This window comes from Triturus cristatus, chromosome 1_2, assembly GCF_964204655.1.
Source record: "Triturus cristatus chromosome 1_2, aTriCri1.1, whole genome shotgun sequence".
Taxonomy (NCBI): Eukaryota; Metazoa; Chordata; class Amphibia; order Caudata; family Salamandridae; genus Triturus; species Triturus cristatus.
Window position 1 is genome coordinate 579983615 of NC_140580.1, and position 15500 is coordinate 579999114.

The 15500-nt window shown below is 44.7% G+C and overlaps 1 protein-coding gene across 5 annotated transcripts in view; it reads left to right on the forward strand.

Annotated features, from left to right (window-relative positions):
• The window catches only part of SFXN2 (sideroflexin 2), a 158217-nt gene that overhangs the window by 36662 nt on the left and 106055 nt on the right, over positions 1-15500 (forward strand). The window lies entirely within an intron of this gene.

Here is a 15500-nt window from a genome sequence, read left to right on the forward strand (position 1 = left end):
TTCTTTATTTACTTTATATATGTGTAACAATACAAACCTCACTCAGTCTCGAGAGTCTTTGTTTTTAGAAATGTTGTAATGCTTTCATTGTCTTTGTTTTAGAAATGTTATAATGCTTTTTTATCTATTGTTCTTAACTTTTAAGTAAAGGTTTATTAAATGGTGACCATGGGACTAGTTGGCACTGCATAATAATTAACAGCATTGCAATTCATAAAAAGTAATTGATAACAGTACAATGTGGAAGAGCCTGTAATGATACTGAGCGGGATGCCACGAGATTTCAGGGTGATCTCGTGGTGGTCGCTGAATGGATGACCACCAACTGTCTCCAACTGAATGCTAACAAGTCGGAGGTGTTGTTGCTGGGAAAGAACCAAGACCGTTGGAACGAGTCCTGGTGGCCTAAGAGTTTAGGTACCGCCCCTGCCCCATAACCTGCAGTGAAGAACTTGGGGGTTTGGATGGACGCTTCCCTCAACTTTCAGACCCAAACCAAAAAGGTGGCTGGAACCTGCATTGGTCTGCTGCGCGGACACAAACCTATTTTTTTTTTATGCTCCTACTAGGCAGATCATTATCCAGGCTCTGATTGTGTCAAGACTTGATTACACCAGTTCATTGTATCTGGGAGCCAATAAGTCTGAGATACAAAGGCTACAGAGAGACCAGAATGCAGCCGCTAGAGGTCTACTCAGCCGCGCAGAGCCTGCTCAGTGACAAGTGCTATTCGTCGTCTTCACTGGTTGCAGGTCGCTAGGCGTATAGAGTTCAAGGCACTCTGTATAGCCTTTAAAAGCTTGAAAGGTGAATCTCCGGAAATCTTAACCGATTTACTACTTCCCTACACTCCCACGCGTCTGCTCTGCTCTATGGGACAATGCCTGGTAGTGGTCCCTCGCGTGAGCAGGGTTCGTGCAGGAGGTTGTTCCTTTAGGAGTAGAGCTGCCACCCTTTGGAACTCTTTGCCGGCCTACATCCGGGGGCTCACCAAGTACCTTCAATTTAGGAAAGCTATCAAAACCTTTCTCTTTCCCCTTCCGTAGGCCTTCCTGTTGCTCTTTTGTGCGTTGTCATCTCTCTGCCTTTTAGCGCCGGGACGCCTCTTCGGTGGGACAACTGTTGCGCTCTATAAATTCATATAACATTTCTCCTACCCTCTTCCCTTGCTCGCCTGTGGGACTAGATGAGTAGTCCACAGGTATTCTTTGCCCAGCATAGCAAAGGGAATAACATCTTCATCCAAGCTAATGCCCTAGGGTGCAATTTCGGACCTCTGCTTCTTCAGCCTCTACCTACCCACAGACCAGTTCAGTATGGTCGCATTGGCACACATCTTTTCCTCTTTTCAGGAGGAGATGGGCTCTGTGCCCAAAACATACATAATAACCTACTTTGATATTCTGTTATAAGCTTATTAGGACTAGGAGTAATTTGTTTCATGCATGTTTAGTCTCATGGGAACCTTTATGTCTCACCCGGCCGTCTCGGGTATGTAGACTGAGCCATGAATATAATGTTTGCTGTGATTGACTAGGGATGACTTTTGTGAAAAGAAAATCGCTATAAATACTAGTTCAAAGGGGTGTTGGAACAGGAATGTCCCATGCACTATAGTGCAGATGTGCACACCTGGCCTGGGTGATCCCACCTGTATGTTATCTGTTATTCTGATATTATTTTGACCCAGTATACATGCTTATCTTGCATGCCCAGTACACTTTGGGCCTTGTAATTGACCATGAGACTCGGGGCTGGGTTCTCCGGTATGTAGGGGCTCACCAGGAGCACTCTCTAGTTAACATGGGACTACTGTCCATGTACTGGGACATATGCATTAAGCTGTGGTGGTAGCATATCTTTCTTTTGTTTGATAATACTAAACAGACCTTTTTCATGCCTTACTGTGATGCCTACAAGCCCCACTTGAGTAAAGTTCTGCTTGAATGCAATGCCCAGACCCTGTGCTGACATCCCAGTGTTACCTGTCATGTGCATGCTGTGTGTTTGGTGATTGGTAGCTGGACTCCATAGTTATTGTGAGTGTTATTGTGAGTGTATGTGTGCAGATACCAGTTTGAATAATCCCCCACTGAAAGATCGCACAGGATGGAGGTTGTGTTAACTGCAGTATGTGTTACTTGCATTCCATAGCAGAAGGATATAGCCTCAGATACTGAAGTTTGGGCAGATGGAGACAGGGCTGCTTCAGAGATGCAGCAATTGCCTTTTCAACAAGGGCCTGTTGAGTAGCCCCTCCTGAGCACTATCATTTGGTTGATGGTGGATATGAGTAGGCTTCACGCTCCATTGCGCTTATGTTTTGGGTGCTCCACTTTGAATACAGCATTGTCACTACATACTGTGAAGCCACCACCTTCAAAAAAGAGTCTGTGTTCGATAGAAAAAGGTACTTTTATGGGAACTACTTCAAACTGGTTCCAGAATACTGACAGTGGGATCATCGTTCTTGTATGGAAAGTGAACCTATCTTGTCAAAGAATTGCTTTTTTACCTCAGTCTTCCCAGTTTTTATTGCAAGTAAACTTAAGAAATGGTGAGAAGTTAGCCCAAATGAGTTAAGAGATCACTTGGAAGAGCAGCTTTAATTTACCCTCTTCCGCTCCAAAAATGGAAAGTGTCCCAAACTCAGAATACCCTGGAAGCAACAAAGTTCCAGCATCGGTGTCTTCATGAGGGATGGAGTGTTATGAGGAGAACTTGAAGACCTGCTGAGATACAGGGCGTTGTCCTTGACAGCCAGTATCAAAGAGGCGAGGGGACACACCTGGGCTCTGCACCATCTTGCTGAAAGAGCTGTCTCCCTGGTGCTTGTGTCCCCTCTGCCATGCTGATAGGGGGAGCGGCGTACCATCACCCTCAAGAGAGATGGCTGCTCGAGGAAGAGAATGCTATCTGCTGCACCTGGAGCATGGGGCAACCCAGAAAAGTGCACTGATCAAGGGAGTGTAACTAGCAACGACACAAGTCCAGGAGTGGGTCTCCTTGCTCCCCGTATGTTACCTGACCACAACGGACAGCCTAGGAGAACGACCATCAGCACAACCACGATGTTTGAACCCACTGGCAAGACGAGTGATTGTGCTGACTCTGCCAGGAGTTGACACTACGATCAAAGGGCCTGTGATTGACAGCTTGGGGGCACTCCTTGTTATTAGGGTGGTGGGACCAACTGGTCCTGAACTGCCGCTTTGCCGTAACATTCACATTCCGATACTAACATCATTGGGGTGTAGATGCGCGGCTGCACATCTGCGCCGCTGCTGTAAATCATGAGTTGGACCGCTTGTGCTGCTGTTGCTGTTGTCTGTGGGCGTTGTGCTCAGGATTTCCAGGTGCCCCATAATTCAAGTAAACCATCCAAGCCAAACTGAACATTGACTATGCTTCTGCCATTGAACTAAATATGTATTTTACTTTTTATTCATTAGTGCTCTGAGGAAACATGTTAGTAGTGAGACAAGACTGAACCAATGTACTGGGACATCCCACTGTGAGCTTGCACTTGTACCCTAATCTTGCCTGTAATATTTTGTGTAATTATAATTCCAGAGTAGCTGTATTAGAACCCTGTGCCTGACTTACCTTATTTTGTGTAGTATTCCCTTTTTAGTGTGTGATAAAAGTACTTCTTTTTCCCCTATAAAGCACTGGGTTGGACAGCACTTATTGTCTCTGTTGTATAACTGTTTGTGTTCTGAGTCTCTACCCTCCCTTCTACAGCCCTGAGAAACCTTTGACTGCTCTTATTTGCTACTTTGGAAGTCCATTGTGGACATGGTGTATTCGACACCCAGTTTGCAGTGCCACTGCAGGCCTGGCCACTGGAAATCATTGGTGAAAGGCCCCAACCCTCACAGTTAAGGCTCCGTAACCTTGATTGTGGGCTCAGTGGATTGAAAAAAACACTGTTCCTGGATAACATTGGAATGCGGGTCTCCTTGAAGAGTGAATCACTCACCACAACCTTGCTATCCCATCACCCCCAAACGGGTTTTGACATATTGTGACATCATTCATCAGATGGCCTATTAAATTGATTCTTCCACCTATAGCATACTGTTTTAAAGCCTTATCATTTTGCTTTTCAATACATCCTGCCTGTTCTTTTTCAAATCTTCTTTGAACCTAATAACTCGTGGACGAAAAACGATGAAGTAGTCTTTGAAATTGTGGTGACTTGTCTGTTTGTCACTTTCTTTATTTTTAATACATAAAACCGTGCCAAAGGACATCACTTACGAGGTACCTACCGAGTGTAAAAAAAAAAAAGAATCCAACACAGAAATTCACTGGATTAAGTTAGTAAAACAAAATTACTTGGACAGCATAATCCTTAAACAAGCACAAAGTGAATACATGGAAAAACATAGACATCTAAAAATGTGACACAGTCGAGTAAAACCTACAAAACCTGTTCTCAGTAATAACCGCAAAGAAAGAAAATGAGCACAATAAAAGCATCCACATATCAAACCATAAAATAAAAATATTTTAAAATGTTAGTTCTCAAAGGCAGTCACTTAGGGGCTGGATCATAATTCTAAAGCTTAAGAAAAGAAAGCTCCCAATTATTCATTTAGAAATGATCACATTGGAAGCTGAGCGAATATTAAAAAGGAACTAATTCTATAATTTAGCTCCCTCTGTTCTGAAGGAAAGACCGCCAGACTTGACGCGGGACAGTCTCAAACTCGTCAGTTTGGAGCCTTGTGTGAGTTTAATGACCTTAGTGGAAGGTCACAACAACTTATATGGAAGAGATATTCCAGGCTCTGACGGTCTGTGAGAACTGTGGATTGATGCTGCTTCCTGGGTATTCTTAGTTCGCCAGGGTCGGACTGGGACAGAAAATGGGCCAAAATAAGAGGACCCCATTAGTGACTTAGATAGCTAAAGAGGTGTCCCATGTTTGCAAATTGGAGCAGTTTTGAATTTGTAAAGACCTACTGTGTGAGTGTTTTGCAAGTTAAGGGAGACTCCATGGATGTGCGTTTGCTGCCAGCAATGTGTGTTTTAATAACAGGGAAATCAACTGCAAACAGCGGCCTAGCAGACAATAAAGGAAGCCCACAAACAGCCAAAAATAAAACTGGCCCACACACTGACCTGCCAGACCACCCCGTCGTGCAGTGCCTGATTGCCATACAGGCCAGTCCGACCCTGAAGTTTGGGAAACTGAACCGTCTTTTGAAGAGAAAGAAGGTAAATTAAAGCTACCGATCCTAGGCATTTTTAAAAAATTCATTTTAGAAGACTAAAGGGAAAACAGCATTTATTGACGAGAGTGTGTGTGTGGCAGCTATGACTGCAGATGCTTTCGCTGTGCCTTATGGCTGCTGTCCACGCTGTTTCTGATACCCTCAATTACAGAGGCAGACGTCCAATGCGATTACAGCTGACACACAGGCTGAAAAAGCAAACATAACCTGAATTTATAAATGGTCTTGCACACATGCAAAAGTGCAGCTTTATATGCCACGAGCGTGGACACATGCAAAAGTGCAGCTTTATTTGCCTTGCGTACCCCCATGCAAAAGTGCAGCTTTAAATGCCTCGCGTACCCACATGTCAAAGTGCAGCTTTAAATGCCTCGCGCACCCACATGTCAAAGTGCAGCTTTAAATGTCTTACGTACCCACATGCAAAAGTGCAGCTTTAAATGCCTCGTGTAATCGCATGTCAAAGTACAGCTTTAAATGCCTTGCTACCCACATGCAAAAGTGCAGCTTTATTTGCCTCGCATACTCATGTCAAAGTGCAGCTTTAAATGCCTCACGTACCCACATGTCAAAGTGCAGCTTTAAACGCCTCACATACCCACATGTAAAAGTGCAGCTTTAAATGCCTCACATACCCACATGTCAAAGTGCAGCTTTAAATGCCTCACATATCCACATGTCAAAGTGCAGCTTTAAACGCCTCACATACCCACATGTCAAAGTGCAGCTTTAAATGCCTCACGTACCCACATGTCAAAGTACAGCTTTAAATGCCTCCTTTACGCACTTGTCAAAGTGCAGCTTTATTTGCCTTGCATATCCACATGCAGAAGTGCAGCTTTAATAGCCCTGCGTACCCACATGCAGAAGTGCAGCTTTTTTATGCCACGGTTACCCACATGCAAAAGTGCAGCTTTATTTGCCTTGCGTACCCACATGCAGAAGTGCAGCTTTAATTGCCTTGCGTACCCATATTCAGAAATGCAGCTTTGCCTCGTGTACCCACAAATCAAAGTGCAGCTTTATTTGCCTTGCGTACCCACATGCAAAAGTGCAGCTTTATTTGCCTCGCGTACCCATGTTCAGAAGTGCAGCTTCATAAAGTGCAGCTTTATTTGCCTCGCGTACCCATATGTAGAAATGCAGCTTTATATGCCACGCGTACCCACGTGCCAAAGTGCAGCTTTAAATGCCTCGCGTACCCACTTGTCAAAGTTCAGCTTTAAGTGTCGCTAAAGCGTGTCTTTTGGTCTTTCCTTCCTCCTTTTTTGAAAGCTAGTCTCAGGCTATATGTGGGGTGTACCGCTTTTGAGTCTTTTCAGTTTTTCAGATACTTTAAAGCACGTTTCCTCTATAATTCTCCAATGCTCCTAGTTATTAACTCCTTGTGTTTTTTTTTTTTTTAAAACAACCCATGTACACGAAATGTATAAAACTTAGACCTTTAGTTTCCTTCTAAATGGAAGTGTGTTGCTTTGTGAAAGGTGGACTGGTTTGAGTCACAGAGGTCCATCTCTGGAAAGCACTCCCTCCGCCATGTACACAAACTAGTCCTTTTGCTAGCATTGCTTCAGGTTTCCTGGGCCTGCTGGAGCTCCGTAGCCTGCTAGATCAGCGCTCTTTATTCACCACAGTCATTCATTCTTTATTCGCTTCGTGAATGGTTCTTGGAGAAGTGTATTTTTCTGTTTCCTTTCCCTTAAGAGTGTGTACTAACCACCCCTGCCTTATGAGCCGGTGTTTCTTTTTACCTTTTCATTGCACACATCTGCATGCCACTGCAGCTGAGACATCGCTTTAAATACCGCTCTTTCTAACCTACATTGTGGAATGAATGAAAAAGTAGAACAGTGAAGAAATTATATTTTTGGACTGAAAATCGGAAATTTGAGGCAATAAATGAAAGAGTAATTAACATGCTATGTTGTTATCAACTTATGTTGGTATGATTTCTGTCGTCAGCCTGTTCTCCGCTGCATTCACCCTTGTTGAACTATCATTAGGGCATAGTAAGCCAGAATATCTGGCCTTTATTAGCAATGCTACTTGAGGATGACGAGATGTCCGCACTCTAGGTGATGTGAGATGTTGATGTAAAGTGGCAATGTCAAAACTAAGAGATGCGAGCCAATAGGATCTGGCGCTATTCTAAATCTCAGTTCATACTATAATTTTAAGGACTCGGAAGTTGGGAGTTTTAAAGATAGTGCGTGAGCCACATTCACAAAAGTACTTTAGATTTGCAAAATTCGCACCGCTGATTTTATAAATGCACACTACTAGTTTGCAAGGCACATTGCTATTTGTGATTGGCATTGCAAATCGCATTTTACTCTGGTATGTTTATGCACCATTCTTTTACGACAGTTCCTGCCGTCGCAAAATATTAAATGGCTACCAACTTCCAAGGGCAGAGAGCAACCAGTGGCAGAGCGGACGCGGCTCACCTCTTCCGCTGTGCGCGGTAAAGCTGCCGCTCCTGACGTGGCGCTATCATGAGTCCGGTCAGCTGCTGCCTCATGCTCCCCCAGTGACTCCTTCCCACTGTGGCCCCTTGTCCATTTGGACATGGGCGTAGGAACTGTGGGGGACGTGGGGGACATATCCCCCCCCCCCAGATTTTGGAGTTGGGGGACACAGGGGACAAGGGTGGGGGGGGGGGGCGAGGGGACAAAAGAATTTCCCCTCTTCCTTCTGAAATTGGCATTAGGCAGGCCATTAGCGCGCAAAAGGTGGAACTAATGGCCCTGCACTTGACCTGGCTGTGACCTGCCTCTCCAGTTACCTGTGACCAATCAATAGTCACAGCATAAAGGTGACGTCACAGAGGCCACCAGCCCTCTGCCCTTCTCAACTGTTGCACCCCTGAGGCTCCTGGAATTCTATCTCTCCTCTACCTCAGCCGCCTGCAGTCTGCACTGCACTGATTGCTATCTGACCTCCCTGTGTATGCTGCCGGCTTGAAGACGGAACCCTAAGGGCAACGCAGGTGGGGAAAAAATGAAAAAGCATTACGCTTTGGGAAAAATCTTTACAATATTGTGCTATAAAGTACACAATTTTCCGTTTTTAAAAAAGATGTTCCCCAGCACTCTAAGGGTATCTTTCACTTCTCACACTTGCTGCTTTAGTCTCGTTACTTCTCATGTTTTCTCCTCCCCAATGCCCATGTAGAGAGCCCCTAATGTCTCCTCTCTCCTCCCTCCTTTTCCCATTTCCGCCTTTGCTAGAAAGTGCAGGCTCTCAGTGGGATTGGCTACCTGGGTGACTTCAGTAGAGGCGAGGTGTCATTGATTTGTTAGTCGAAGCTACTCTCGTATCGCCCTTTTTTGTCCTTGCCAAACCTGGAAGTGGGCTACACAGTGGCCATAAAAATACTGCCCACCCAGTGCTTAATTTGTGCCGGTGGTTTACGGTGCTCAGCACCAACACTTAATTCACAGGGTCGAGGTATACATTTTTCTCCTCAGTCCGGCAAACTCAGCATCACCCCGGTGCCAGAGGCTGCCGTGCCCCAGTATTGGCACTCCAGCGGGTTCTTCATTCTCCCCGGTGCCAGCTGCTACATGTGTCCCATTACTGGCTCTCTGTCGGCCGGCAGTTACCAGGAGCAGGTGGGAAATTCCTGTCAGACCTGTACTGGTACCTGCGCCTCCGCTGCCTGCTGGCACCGAAAAAGGCCTGAATGTATGTAATCTCCAGCGCCTAGCCCCCTCATGCTTCCCCGATGTGCCCTTTTCCTTTCCAGCCCCTCCAGCCTAGCACCAGACGCCACGCTGGCCGGCTGCCCGTCTGGTTCGTGACACTACTTCCTGCACTGGGCAGTTTGCACAGGGCCCAGTTCACCCTGCCTGAGGAGATGTGAGACACCTTATTCCCCCTGCTCCACTGCACTGTGAAAAGTCATTCCTCGCACCCAGTACACATAAAATGCAAAATTCCAGGGCACCTCAAATGCCTTTTTTGAGCTCCGGCACTTAATCTTTTACAAATAAAGCACTGTAAGCCCACCCAAGGAATAGTGGAAGTAAAAAGGAACACATTAACCTTATTTTTCTTGATATCTGCTCTTGGTACGAGAGGTTTATACGTGAATGGTTGGCCTGTCTGGAGCGGGGGTTTCATATATATTTGATTTTGAGGTGCTGTTTAAAGAATTGTACCAGCAACAATGCAGAATGGTCTTGGCTGTTTGAGAGTTCGCTTATATAACTTCCAGCAATGTTCTGTCAAAAAGAATTGTAAAAACAACATTTTTTAAATTCAAATGTGCTTCGTGTGCAGCTTAGAAGGGGAGAAAGCTACGGCCAGCAATAACTGCCACAACCTGCACTCTGCCTTCTACCCAATTCGGTGCTTTAGAGTAAACCGTGACCTCAGAGCACCCTATTTCTCCCTTTATTGAGGGTGATGTAAAATGTAATGTTGACCCTATAGGATGATAAATAAACAAGATGGCATATACAGGCAGAAGGCAGGGGTGTGTAACAACAGAACTTTACCCTACGTGGAGGAGTGAAGGGCGGGGCTAAGTAAAACTGAATGAAACCATTGAGCCCAAAATCACTACAACGCCACCGTGACTTAATGGAAATGACGGGCTGTGCAGAAGGACGGGGATAATTAACATGGACAAGGTGGAGCAGAAAGTCATTGAGGCGCATTTAATAAATAAAAGTCCAGGGAAATAGCACCATCGCTGTGATTGCAGCGCGGTTACAGCCAGTAAAGGAAAGGCAGCCATCAGCTGAGCACAAGCGCTGCTCGTGTGCTGCCTGGCACAGCTGGTAGGAGAAAGTCCTTTATTTACAGAGGGGTCGCAGACAGGCCAGATTGGTTGTATTCACCCCCACACACATTAGCGCTACTTTATGAAGTTTACCAGTGAAGCGCTACTCTCTTTTTATCTTCTTTCTTTCCACAACATTGTTTTCCCAGGGTGGGGAAGTGCACCATTCCTGGAGGGACTACAATACCTGGTTGATGGGTGGAGTGGAGAACGTTTAAGGTGATCCCTTTAAGTGTTTTTTCCTTATTTTAGCTTATAAAATTTGTACCGCAGCTCTGTGTTAAAAAATGTGGTCTTTTTAAACCAAACTGCTTAGGTTTTGTAAGAATATAAACAACGCACATTGAAAAGGGCCCTTTTGGGCCCTGTAGTCATGTCCCTAACTTTTCAGGAAAAATCACTCACTGATTTCTGAATAATGAGAGTAAAAGCGTTAAGGTTACCATGTTCCTGCTTACATTCACATGCTTTACTTAAACTTGCATTGCCTATGAGTGTTTGCTTTTTCCAGGATGTTGTTACTTTTTTTTTTAAGGCAGCATATTGCTCTTGTCTAGTGCATAACTTGAATTGAGTCACATCCAGGTGTTTATAGCAGGGCACAATTGGGTTGTAGCTGAAGTCAGTGCGAGTTTCTCTCAGTGGGGAAGTATGGTGTTCAGTGGGGGAGAGGATGTGGCACTATGGCCAAAGCTGTCGAATTTGGAACTGGGGAACCAGGCTCAGCCTTTATGACCAGTTCACTCTCATGAGGGAGCACATTCCCATGCTACACCTTAGAAGCCCAATGGCCTTATTACAGAAAGTGATCCGGGGCGCAACAGGCGTTTGTGCCCACTTTGCATGTCCACAGGGCACTTTGGTACTACAGAGGGGGCCGCAGACACTTGTGCGGCCCCTTCTGTAATACCAGTAGCGCTGGAGCAGTTAAAGCACCAGCGCTACCTCAAGAGAGCGTTCCCTCATTTGCATGGGGGTGCTGTCCCATTCAAATGAGGGGATTCCTTTGCCTCTGTGCCCGCGCTGTATTACAGACGTGGGCGCAGAGGCAAAGAAGCTCTCAGGAGGCACACCTAAAATGTGGTGCACTGTCAGTGTGCCTCCCGAGAGCAGCCCTCTGGAGGGGAGAAAGCGGGTCCTATGGACCCCCCGACATCCCCTTAATTTGCTTGGTGCATGAAGAAGCAAGATTCATATACATACTTATTCCCCATTTGGTCTAATTACTTTGTGAATGTAAATAAAAATAAAGCATACTTGCAAACTGTGACTACATGCCAGCCTTTCTCAATACTTCTCTTATAACTATGCGATTGTATACGTTTAACAGGCGTACGGTCTCACACAATGGGCGATTTGTATAGGGTCACTGGAAAGTCCACAAGGTTGTCCCTGTCCCCCCCAGAAATTTAGTGTCTCCTACACCCCTGCATTTGGAGGAGAGAGATCGCATTTGCAGTTCGCTGCCACAACGTATGCTGATTGAGAGCATACATGCCAACATTTTAGGACAGGGACGGGGGAGATTTAAAATACAAAATCGGGAGAATGAAAATTCCCTATTGACTTCTATTGTACAAAATGCAATTTCAGGCGGGAGACAGCTAAAATCAAGCCATTTTTGGCTTGAATCTGGTACATTGGCATGTATGTGAGAGGTTTACTGTCCCCTGTAAACGTCTACCAGTGCAGCGAGTGTTGTGTGCATTAAGGTGCCCTGACGGATTCTCTTATTAATCCGGAATTAGCTATCCAGTAGTGCAGCAGGTGCCATGGCACCGGAGCCCTGCACACATTATTTTTGTTTTTTACCATCAAACCAAGGCATAGGGGCCCTTTTGACATGTTTGCATTATGGCCCATGGCAAACTAGCCACGCTGTTGTTTTTAAAATCAGGATACGTTTGTAGTGCCGCACTATTCATATTCCTTTGTCGCGGAGAGTGAATCCTTTGCTGTGCCGATGGTGAGGCTGCTTGAGGCATGACAACAGCAGACTCCCAAGCCCCGCAGGAACCGCGGAGTTCCGCGGATTTAAAGGGACCCTTCCTTGCAGCAGCAAAGGTAAGGGTTCCTGCGGATGGGCCTGCCCTGAAGCTGCATAAAAATGATGCGACGCTGAGGTTTGAATGGCTTCTTGAGACCACTCTAAAATGAAGAGCAGAAAGCACCACGAGGGGAATGGGACAAAAGTGCACAGCTGGAGACGGGCTTGGTTGCCAAATATAGCGTGCCATTGATCCCTGTTAAATATTACCTTGGCAAGTGCAAGCCGAGCAGTAATGTTTGTTCACAGCCGGCTTAATTGCATGCAGCAGATGTAACCAGCACATCGGTTTCCAGGGACTGTTTGTTGCAAGATTAGCACGAATGAGCTGGAGCATCAAAAGCGCAGAGTAATGCAAGTCTGGTGTGTGGGGTTATCTGCCTGTTCTTCCTTAAGTTAAAAGTGAGATTATGGCCATGGTTTGATGGTCTGGGAGTCGCACAGATGGACTCTCTAGTGGGTATGCAAGGCCACTCGTCATTGCTGTTCTCAGAGGGGCTGTAAGGATTTCTTCTAAGGTCATACAGCCATGGGAGACTGGCACGTGCAGGTACAAATGTCAAACATTTGTTCTTCTGAGCTGCAGATTGATGTCTCTGCATGATATTAACTATAATGTGCTCAGTCACTTATTTGAGAACTAAAGGCACCCAGACAGGAGAACATTTACATAAAAGCACAAGTGAGCAGGGCAATGCAATGTGTTTGGCTTAAGCCTTTAATTTATAACGCACCCAGCTGCTGATTCTCTTTAAAGTGTTTGTATTTTGTTCAGTTATTCTGACTCTCTGCAGCGGTTGGACTTGGTTTTAAATGTTTGGGAGTTGAGCAGGCCTTGGGCTATCCATTAGGTGATGTAAAGCAACCATCTCAGAGTAACACCCCTACGTAGTATTAAATATCAAGGGTGCGCCTGGAAAACTGCTTTTTGACTCTAGATTCAAGCCAGCTTGGCTGATGAGGGGTGTTATCCTGAAAACGGTCCCAGTATGCTTGTTTGCAGTAGAGGTAAGACCTGGCTTGGCAGTTCGGGTTGGACTGTTCCCATGAGTAACAGGGTCAAGACTGATTTGCACATGGCTGTGTCCAAACTGGGGTGCATAGTGAGCAAAATAACAATGGATTTAACCCAGATCTCTTGACTGAGGGTGAATGTTTGATTCATTCAGCATTCCGTCCATCATTTGTTGCTGCAGCACTGACTTGTAACAGTTCATAGTCTCTGTGCTCAGTCTTGTGTTTGCACTTTTTCTATTCTCGATGCTAAACACTGGAATTCCTTCCTTTGTCTTGTCTACTATTACTTTACACGCCTTTAGCTCTCTACAAAAGGAACTTATTTCTCTCTTTCATTGCATTAAGTTATCCTGATGCCGTCCTCTTGATTTTTGGCAGAAGCTATTTATTAACTGGACTTGTAGCATTCCAGCTTACTGAAACAAAAATCACAGGAGGGATATTGCAAATCATTAAAAAAGAAGCGAGGGAAATCACCACTAGAAACTTAACCTCCCTCTATCCCAATAATTTCCCCCTAAATTAACAAAGCCCTTGCTAGAAATATTGTGCTTATTTATGGTTTTTCCTAGTGAGTTAAAAAAAACTATTTGAAAGTGCTTTGCTGTTCAGACACGTCTCATCCAGTGATGCTGTGTAACAAGCAACATTTTTGTTATAGCCTGCTGTTAGTTCTAATGCATCCTCTCCATAGATTCTCTGCTCCCTGCTGCTCAGCCAGTGATGTCATGGAATGGAATATTGAACGAGTGCCTGTAGGAGTGTCTGTTAGAGAGAATGTGCTGAGCGGTTAGTATGATGCTTCTGGTGGGGTACTTACTATGTAACCTAACCTATAACCTCTGCAATAAACCTACAACCTACTGTCCTACGTGAACTGGCTACCTGAGTCCTCCTTAGCAAGAGGATAACTTTTAATTACTCAAGAATAAGAGCGGATAAAGGTCCAGTACCTAGCATCCGAACGCAGTCATTAAATCAAGCAGGGAGGTACTGTTCCTGTCAAACAAGATGCGGAAGGAGACAGACTAAAGGTGGACGAATCCAGGGAGGGGAATCCTACAGACTATTTCTTATTGCCCTCACACACCCCTAGGGATGTCATGCTTCATCACTGGGCATTTCTCCATTGGGCTGGTTCTGCAATGCCCTATGGGCCCTACGAAGGCTCGCTTTTGCAGAGATGTTTTATTATTTATGCCATATGATGTAGGGTGTAAGTGTGAGGGTGTCGTAAAAGTTTGAGGTGATTGTATGAAGGTGAGTGAAGCAAAGGAAATAATACTGTCTAGGAAATTCCAGAAAAAATATTTTAAAGTAATGGTTTTCCTGCCTGGATTAATGGTTGGGGCTACTAAGGAGGTGGTGAGCCTTTACATTAAATGTACCAATTTAAAATCTTTTGGAAATGTATAAAATGCTAACTGGAAAGGGTAAATTTGCTATTCTCCATTTGTAAGTTCTTACTATTAATATTCAATTTCTGCAAAACAGATAGAAGTTATAGAATAATACATTTTCAATACTGCTTTAACAGCATCTTGATAAGTCAGCAGAGTGTCAGCCTAACATGCGTGTATTTTTATTGTTTTTTTACTTGGTTAGCAAGTTTCCATAATCGGTGAATCCTTTTTGTAGCTGAATCACAGACACTTGGAGGAGCCCAGTTAATGATTTTACACCAAAGCTCATTTGTTCATGCTTTTAATTAGACAAAACACTTATTTTTCTGATGGATATTGCCCCATCCAAAATTCCTTTTCACAACATTTTAAAGAAAAGGCCATGGTACTCTTGTTCTGAAACATTCCTATTCTTAACCTTGCGTTTACACGTGCACCTGGTGAGAGGGTCTGTAACTGCTCCTTAAGATGCTAATTCAAGGTTTTTTTGCTGGTTACACGCATGCCTTGGCGAATCATACTCTGAACACTCACTCTTTCTTGCACACATTTGTATCCTTTCTAATTCCCTTTTTATGCCAAACTACATTGGATCAGAACTTTCTTCTCTGCTGATTAGCTATTTCCTAACATGGCGCTTGGACATTTGGATCTTTCTGATGTTTACTCCAGGTATCAAGGGTAGCTTATGAAAAGAGGTTGTGGATTTATGTCTTATATGTAGTGTCACTGACCATTTGCAGCTGTTGATTGAGATAACCTCAAGGTCTCTTGACTTAGAGAACCATCACCTTGTGCACATTTTTGCCTTATGTGCTGCCATCTGTATGAGGCCCAATTGGAGCTATCTGTGTTGCTTGAAGAGGAAGGATGCAGGAATCTCATACGAGATGTTCTATTTCATCATTGGGAAGAGATGCCAGAACGTATGATGTTAGACATGGTCCTGATTCACCCTACTCTAGGAAACTCCCATCCCATGTGAAAGTCCATGCATAGGC